This window comes from Suncus etruscus, chromosome 1 (assembly GCF_024139225.1).
Source record: "Suncus etruscus isolate mSunEtr1 chromosome 1, mSunEtr1.pri.cur, whole genome shotgun sequence".
Lineage (NCBI taxonomy): Eukaryota > Metazoa > Chordata > Mammalia > Eulipotyphla > Soricidae > Suncus > Suncus etruscus.
In genome coordinates this window covers 64,100,976-64,109,284 of record NC_064848.1, presented here as the reverse complement: position 1 = coordinate 64,109,284, position 8,309 = coordinate 64,100,976, and positions in this window count along the sequence as shown.

Sequence of the window (8,309 nt, the reverse complement as noted above, 5' to 3'; positions counted from 1 at the left end):
AAACCAACCCAGTTCTGCCACATGCAAGTCAAATGCCCTACCTGCTTTGAATATCAAAGCAGTCCCCAAATGCTCCAGTCCCCAAATGTACTTTTTGGTCCACACACAGTGACGCTCAGGGGTTACTCCTGGCCATGCGCTCAGAAATCACTCCTGGTTTAAGGGACCATATGAGATGCCAGGGTATCGAACCTCGGTCCATTCTAGGTTAGCCACATGCAAGGCCTTACCGCTTGCACCACCGCTTCAGCCCCAAATGTACTTTTTTTTAAACACCTTGATAACAAACATGATTGTAGTTGGGTTTCAGTCATGTAAATAACATCCCCTATCACCAGTGCAACATTACCATCACCAGTGTCCCAAAACTCCGTCCTCCTCACCCCACCCCTGCCTGTACTCTAGACAGGCTTTCTATTTCCCTCATACATTCTCATTGTTAGGGTAGTTCTCAATGTAGTTATTTCTCTAACTAAACTCATCACTCTTTGTGGTGAGCTTCATGAGGTGAGCTGGACCTTCCAGCCCTCTTCTTTTTTGTCTCTGGGAATTACTGCAAAAATGTCTTTAATTTTTCTTCAAACCCATAGATAAGTGAGACTATTCTGTGTTTTTCTCTCTCCCTCTGGCTTATTTCACTCAGCATAGTAGATTCCATGTACATCCATGTATAGGAAAATTTCATGATTTCATCTCGTCTGATGGCTGCAAATGTACTTTTTTTAAACTAAAGCTCTGAGAATTAAGTTTGCCTAATTTGGTGTTTTGGTATAATTGTGTGAGAGAGAGACAGAGACAAAGAGATAGTGCAAAAGAGATAAAATGATTCACACAGCCTTCTCAGAAAAACTGTTTAGTTAACTCAATAAAGACACCATAACTGGGGCCAGAGAGATAGCACAGCTGTAGGGCATTTGCCTTGCATGCAGAAGGACGGTGGTTCGAATCCTGGCAACCCATATGGTCCCCTGACCCTGCCAGGAGCGATTTCTGAGCATAGAGCCAGGAGTAACCCCTGAGTGAGGCCGGGTGTGACCCAAAAACCAAAAACCACACAAAAAAAGACACCATAACTAAGTGAGCTCATTATTTATATTCAAGCTAACCACCAGATCATATTTATCCTTTTTGAATGCCCTTACAAAAGCAATGCAATCAACTTTTAGTACATGGAAATATGAAAATATTTCTAAACTGCACTTTTTTTTTTTTCTTACAAAAGGGGAATGGGGGATTGGAGGAGATAGCCCAAAGGGTAAGTGTGCATGCTTTTAATGTAGGAAGCCTGGTTTGAACCCTAGCACCTCCTGGTCCCCCAAGCACTCATGGGAGTGACACCAGAAAAACAAGTCATTAGATGTGACCCAACAAGCTATGCTTTAAAAACACTAAGATAGAGACCAAAGAGATAGTACTGCAATAAGGTGCTTGCTTTGCATGCAAATGACCTAGATTCAATCTCTGGCATTCCAGATAGTCTCCCAAGCACTGTCAGAAGTGATTAGAGTGCAGTCAGAAGTCTTACCCTAAGTCTGCACCCCTGAGCATCACCAGGTGTGAGCCAAAAAACAAAACAACAACAACAACAATAACAAACAAAAAAAAAAACAGAAAGAGGGGCCAGAGAGATAGCAAGGAGATAGGACATTTGTCTTGCATGCAGAAGGACGGTGGTTCAAATCCCAGCATCCCATATGGTCCCCTGAGCCTGCCAGGAATGATTTCTGAGTGTGGAGCCAGGAGTAGCCTCTAAGTGCTGCCGGGTGTGACCCCCAAGCTCAAAAAAATAAAAACCAGGAAGAGATAATTATTTTTTTCATTCACTGTTTCATAATGAAGATTTTTACATGTAAGGAATGCTTGACAATTATCTAAAGTGCATTCATGTATAATAAACATGTGTAATAAGTCAAATAAGCATAAATGCGGTGTATTTGAGAACCAACTAGGTGCTAAAGACTACATATTCGTTATCTTTTTATTTTATTTCTTTTTATTTGTTTATTTATTTATTTTTGGTTTTTGGGTCACACCCGGGAGCACTCAGAGGTTACTTCTGGCTACACACTCAGAAATCACTCCTGGCAGGCTCAAGGGACCATATAGGATGCCGGGTTTCGAATGAATGACCTTCTGCATGAAAAGTAAACACTTTACCTCCATGCTATCTCTCCAGCCTCTTATTTTTTTATCCTTATTTTTTTATCTTTATCTTTTTATCACTAGTGCCTTTTTATTTTTGCTTTGGTGCTTTTTATATTTGCTTTGTTGCTCAGGACTGACTTCTGGCTCTGAGCCCAGGGGTCACTTCCAACAATGCTCAAGGGACCATATTGCCATATTGGGTGCCAAGAATCTAACCTTTATCAACCACATGCATAGTAAGCATAGTATCAGCTGTACAATCTCTCTGACCCTTTTTTTTCTGTTTTAGTTTGGGGGCCACATCCGTTATTGCTCAGGGCTTACTCCTGGCTCTATACTCAGGGACTACTACTAGCAGGCTAGGGGACCACAGAGGGTGCTGAGGGTAAAACCCAGGTTGGCCATGTACAAGGCAGTACCCTACCTGCTATACTATTGTTCCAGCCCCACTAATGCCTTTTAATGAAGAATTTAACACTTCACAAATAATGAAATTAAAGCAGAGAGATTAAGGAACTTGCCTGTTTTCACTGCTTGCTAATGGCAGAATGTATATTTGAATCAGTACTTGTGATTCTGATTCAGTCTTTCATCTACTCTGCTGCTTCCCAAATGGCAGAAATCCTGCAGCTACTATTAAACATTAGTTACTATTACCAAGGATTATTGTGGGGCATCATTATAGGACAAACTGCTTGGGCAAAACATAACCAGGTTTTCCCTATAGAAAAGTATACTCATTCGAAGGGATTTTTGAATATTATTGCCAGGCAAAAAGCCTGTAGATTATTTAACAGAAACATATAACACGAATCATCTTGTTCTGCCTCATATTTCTATGTCTTCCTACAAATTGAGGGAAAAAAAAGTGGATGGTACCAGGGGCAAAGCGGTCTCATCAGCATTGAATGGAAATAAAAAATGATCAAACCTAAATATCCAACCCAAAGTCAACGACAATAGAATGAAGAGACCCAAACTACAAGTTATACACAAAAGAAACTTGTTACATTGGCAATCAGGGGGCTAAGGGTCAGTCAGGTATGGTATGCCTGCTGGGAACAGTGGTAGAGGGAGGTCAACACTGGTAGTGGGAATTTCCCTAATTCACTGTCACTATGTACCTTAAATATAATTGTGAAAGACTTGTAATTCACATTGGTCTCAATAAAAATTATTTTTTAAAAATCCTGTAGATTCGGGGCCAGAGCAGTGGCGCAAGCAGTTGGGTGTTTGCCTTGCACACGCTAACCTAGGACGGACCGTGGTTCCGTCCCCTGGTGTCCCATATGGTCCCCAAGCCAGGAGCAATTTCTGAGCATATAGCCAGAAGTAACCCCTGAACTTCACCAGGTGTGGCCCAAAAGCCAAAAAAAAAAAAATCCTGTAGATTAATGCAACATATATTTATGCGGGGCGGTAGAGATAGCACAGTGGTAAGGCATTTGCCTTGCATGTAGAAGAACATTGGTTCGAATCCCGGCATCCCATACGGTCCCCCGAGCCTGCCGGGGGTGATTTCTGAGCGTAGAGCCAGGAGTAACCCCTGAGCGCTGCCGGGTGTGACCCAAAAACCAAAAATAAATAAATAAATAAATAAATAAATAAATAAATAAATAAATAAATAAATAAATAAATAAAAAACATATATTTATGTTATAGATATTGTTTGAGCAAGAGAAAATTTTGTTTGGTTTTGTTTGGTTTGGGGGCCATATCCGGCAGTCCTCAGTTGTTATTCCTATCTCTGCAATCAGAAATCACTCTTGGTGCTGTTCTGGGGGACCATATGGGATGCCAGGGATTGAATCCAGCTCAACTGCATACAAGGCAAGTGCCCTGCCCTGCTTATTGTAATATATCTCTGGTCTCTTGAGCAAACGATCTTTAAAAGTAGACTATGTATAAAGAAAAGGCACTATGTCTTATAGAGGTATAGGTGCCCTGCTTAAAATGACAGGGAGACAGAAGGGGGCAGTATGCAAACATGCATATATATAAATATGCTCTTGTCTACTTTGGGGAATGATCTTACCCTAAAGAAAGAGGGAGGCATAGGGTTGCTAGACTTGTCTCTTGACTAGTATAGCAACAGGTATGTTTTTGGGAGATTTGCAATGTTTTGAGAGGTCCAATCTTGAGAATCTGAACACACTTGCATATTGCATAATCTTTTGTGAGGTTCTGGCTGTAATGTGATGACAGTTTGGATCACTCCCTGATCCCAGCATAAAACTTCAAGCTCTAAAAGAATCCATCTTTCTTTGCAGCAATGAGCAATGCCTATCAGTCTTTGTGATAGAAACTTGGCTAATTCTCCTTCTAGAAATGGCTGTTGATCTTTAAGATCAGAGCTATAACTCTCCAGATCTCTTTAAAATGGACCTTATTGACTATAAATTGTCTAATATATATATAAAACAAAGCAGCTTGGCTTTTATCAGGAATATTCCAAGTGCTAAGTTGTTGCACTTTAAGAAAATTGAGGATATGTACCCAATACCTAGCCACTGTTTTGTGTATAATTAAAATATCTACCAGCTCTGTTGACAGCAGAGCAGAAACTAAACACTTAGAATCTCATTGTGTTTGGCTGAAAGTTCAAAGTTAAGATATCAGCAAGGGGACTTCTGAAAATTTTGATTATGGGTGATTGTCTTTCCACTGTAACTTTACCTTGTCCTCTTTTCTTTGCATCTTTGTTCTCATAATTAAAAATAAAAAATTAAAAAAAAAGAATCTCATTGTGAATTACTTGTTCTCTATGAGGATTGCTATTTATAAATAAGAATTTTTTACTGGTGTGGCATACACTATTTATAACTCAGTGCTTTATAGAAGTGGAGTATAAAAGTCAATGGTGTGCCAACATTCTGAACATGCATATCTTGTGAAAATGTGCTATCATATGAAATAGAAATACCAATCTCTACTGTATTGTAAATGCACTCTATTGTAAACGCAATTCAGTTTGTAGCCACCAGTGCACCAACCCTCCATCCATTTCATTTCCAAACTTAAGCTAATGTTCTGGAATTCATGAATCATTGTAACTACTTGTACAGAGAGCTCTGCTGAATTGCCTTTAGATTTCTCAGGATGGAAAGAAATATGGGTGAGTCAGAATGAAGCTAGGTACCCCAAACTGCAGTAGTCTCATATAAAACAGGTACTGTATCTGTCTCTCAACTTCTGCAGACTGAGTAGTTCCAGCAGATATTCTCCTTCCATATTTTCTTTGTTAAGTGTCATATTCCCCAGTTCCCGGTATTAAAGAAAAGCAGAGCCATTTCCTTGTTGCCAGGGCAACCAAATAAGTGGCTCTGAATCCAGTAGTTCATAACAAAATGCTCAATTATTCCTTGCTGAGAGGAAGAGATTGTTCTAGGTCTGGTTAGGGTTACATTCTAAATGGTCAGAACTGCCATATTTGATCTGGAAGTCAAATAGGCCATTGGGGAGAATCCATTAGAAAAAAGTTATTTGGAAAGCTGCAAGGAAAAAGATCTAAATACAAATCCCAAAGGCTAGAGGCTAAGATTAAGGACTTAAGAATCAAGATAACTTACATTCATTTTACAAGAAGGTAGGAAGGAAAGGATCCAAGGGCACCATAAAGAGCTTCAGGGTGTTTTTGAGTGAAACCAAGATACTGTGAAACACAAAAAGCTACATGGGCAGATTAGGCAAATTCATAACATGTTATGAATTAATTATTTTAAATTAAATTATTTTAATTTAAAAGAATTAGGGGCCAGAGCAATAGCATAGTAGGACATTTGCCTTGCACACAGCCAACCCAGGACAGACCTAAGTTCGATTTCCAGCATTCCATATAGTCCCCTGAGACTCCCAGCAGCAGTTTCTGAGTACAGAGCCAGGAGTAACCCCTGAGTGCCGCCAGGTGTGGCCCAAAAACTAAACAGAAAAACAACAACAAAAAAGAATGAAGTTTATAAATTCGTTATTTTTTTGTTTTGTTTTTGGGTCACACCAGGCAGCACTCAGAGGTTACTCCTGGCTCTATGCTCAGAAATCATTCCTGGCAGGCTCATGGACCATATGGGATGCCGGGATTCAAACCACCTCCTTCTGATGCAAGGCAAATGCCTTACCTCCATGCTATCTCTCCACCCCAGTTTATAAATTCTTTAATTGAATCAACATGAGATAACATAGTTACAAAGTTTTTTTTTTTGGTCACAAAAACAAACAAAACAAACAAAAAACAAAAACAAATCCAGAGATCAGAATAATAGCACAACAGGCAGGACTCTTCCCTAATTGTGAATTTATGTCAGTTAGATCAAAGTTGTTGTAACTAAGTCTGATATCATAGTCCTGAGGAAGGAACTTTTATAAAACATGGTTTCATACCCCTGACTGGGCCTAGCACTGGAAACAGGTTCTGTTTTAATTCCAAGTTCTAGGCACAAGCTGCAAACATTTTGCTCAGTGTAATACTCTTCATATCCATCCATGTATAAGCAAATTTCTCAGGGGTTATTCCTGGCTCTACTCTCAGAAATCACTCCTGGCAGGCTCCGGGGACCATATGAGATGCTGGGATTCAAGCCACTGTTCTTCTACATGCAAGGCAAATGCCCTACCTCCATCCTATCTCTCTGGCCCAGTTACAAAGTTCTTATGATTGAGTTTAAGGCATACAATATACAACATCCTTCACCAATGCACATATCCTGCCATCATTGTCCCCAGTTTCCCTCTTGTCATCCCACCTGCCTGCCTCTGGGCCAGACATTTTTCTTCTCTCTCTCTCTCTCTCTCTCTCTCTCTCTCTCTCTCTCTCTCTCTCTCTCTCTCTCCTTTTTTCCTTTTAAACACTGTGATTTGCAATATTGTTATTGAAGGAGCATCAATCCTATCACTTGATCTCCTTTCAGCACCCAGTTCTTGTCCAGAGTGATCATTTTCAATTATCATTGCCATAGTGGGCCCTTCTCTGCACTAACTGCACTCCCCCCCTATTTGTGGCAAGCTTCCTACCATGAACTGGTCCACCTGGTGCTCATCTCTATTGTTTTGGATATTATTAGTATAGTATCTTTTTTTTTAATCTGGCAAATGAGTGTAATCATTTTATATCTATCTCCCTCTAATTATCTATCTCCCTCTAACTCATTTCTAGGGGCCCTAAAAAGCAATGCAGAAAAGCCCTTTGCACTCTTATGTTCCGTGCATTACTATTCACAATAACCAGAATCTGGAAGCAACCAAGTGCCCAACAACAAATGAGTGGATAAAGAAATGATGGTATACCTACACAATGGAATACTATGAAGCTGTTAAGGAAAATGAAGTTATGAAATTTGCTTATACATGGATGGATATGAAGAGTATTACACTGAGCAAAATGTATGCAGCTTTCTACTTTGTACCCAGAACTTGAGTGAATTAAAACAAAACCTGTTTCCGGTGCTAGGCCCAGTCAAGGGTATGAAACCATATTTTATAAAAGTTCCTTCCTCAGGGCTATGATATCAGACTTAGTTACAAAAACTTTGATCTAACTGACATAAATTCACAATTAGGGAAGAGTCCTGCCTGCTGTACTATTATTCTGACCTCTGGATTTGTTATTTTTGTTTGTTTGTTTTGTTTTGTTTTTTTGTGCCATAACTGTCAGTGCACAGGGGGCTGCTCTGCACTCAGGAATTAACTCCTGGGGGAGTCTGGGAATTATATGGAATGCCAAGGATGAACCAGGGTCATCCATGTACAAGGCAAACTCCCTACCACTATATTATCTTCTCTGCCCTCCATAATTCGTGATATCAAGTCCCTTTTTTCATAAGGCCTTCCAGTTCCAAGGTTTTACAAAAAAACTTCAAGCAAGGTCTCAATCACCTCTCACTTACGGTTCTATAAGACTCAGTGCAGACAGACAATAAGCTTGCAAATAAAACGCTAAGCACCTTATTATTATCACCATGTCTTGTTGACACAAGCTCATTTGCATATTCTTCTATGCTTACCTCTTGCTAGTTTTTTCTTTCTTTCTTTCTTCTTTCTTTCTTTCTTTCTTTCTTTCTCTCTTTCTCTCTTTCTCTCTTTCTCTCTTTCTTTCTTTCTTTCTTTCTTTCTCTCTTTCTCTCTTTCTCTCTTTCTCTCTCTCTCTCTTTCTTTCTTTCTTTCTTTCTTTC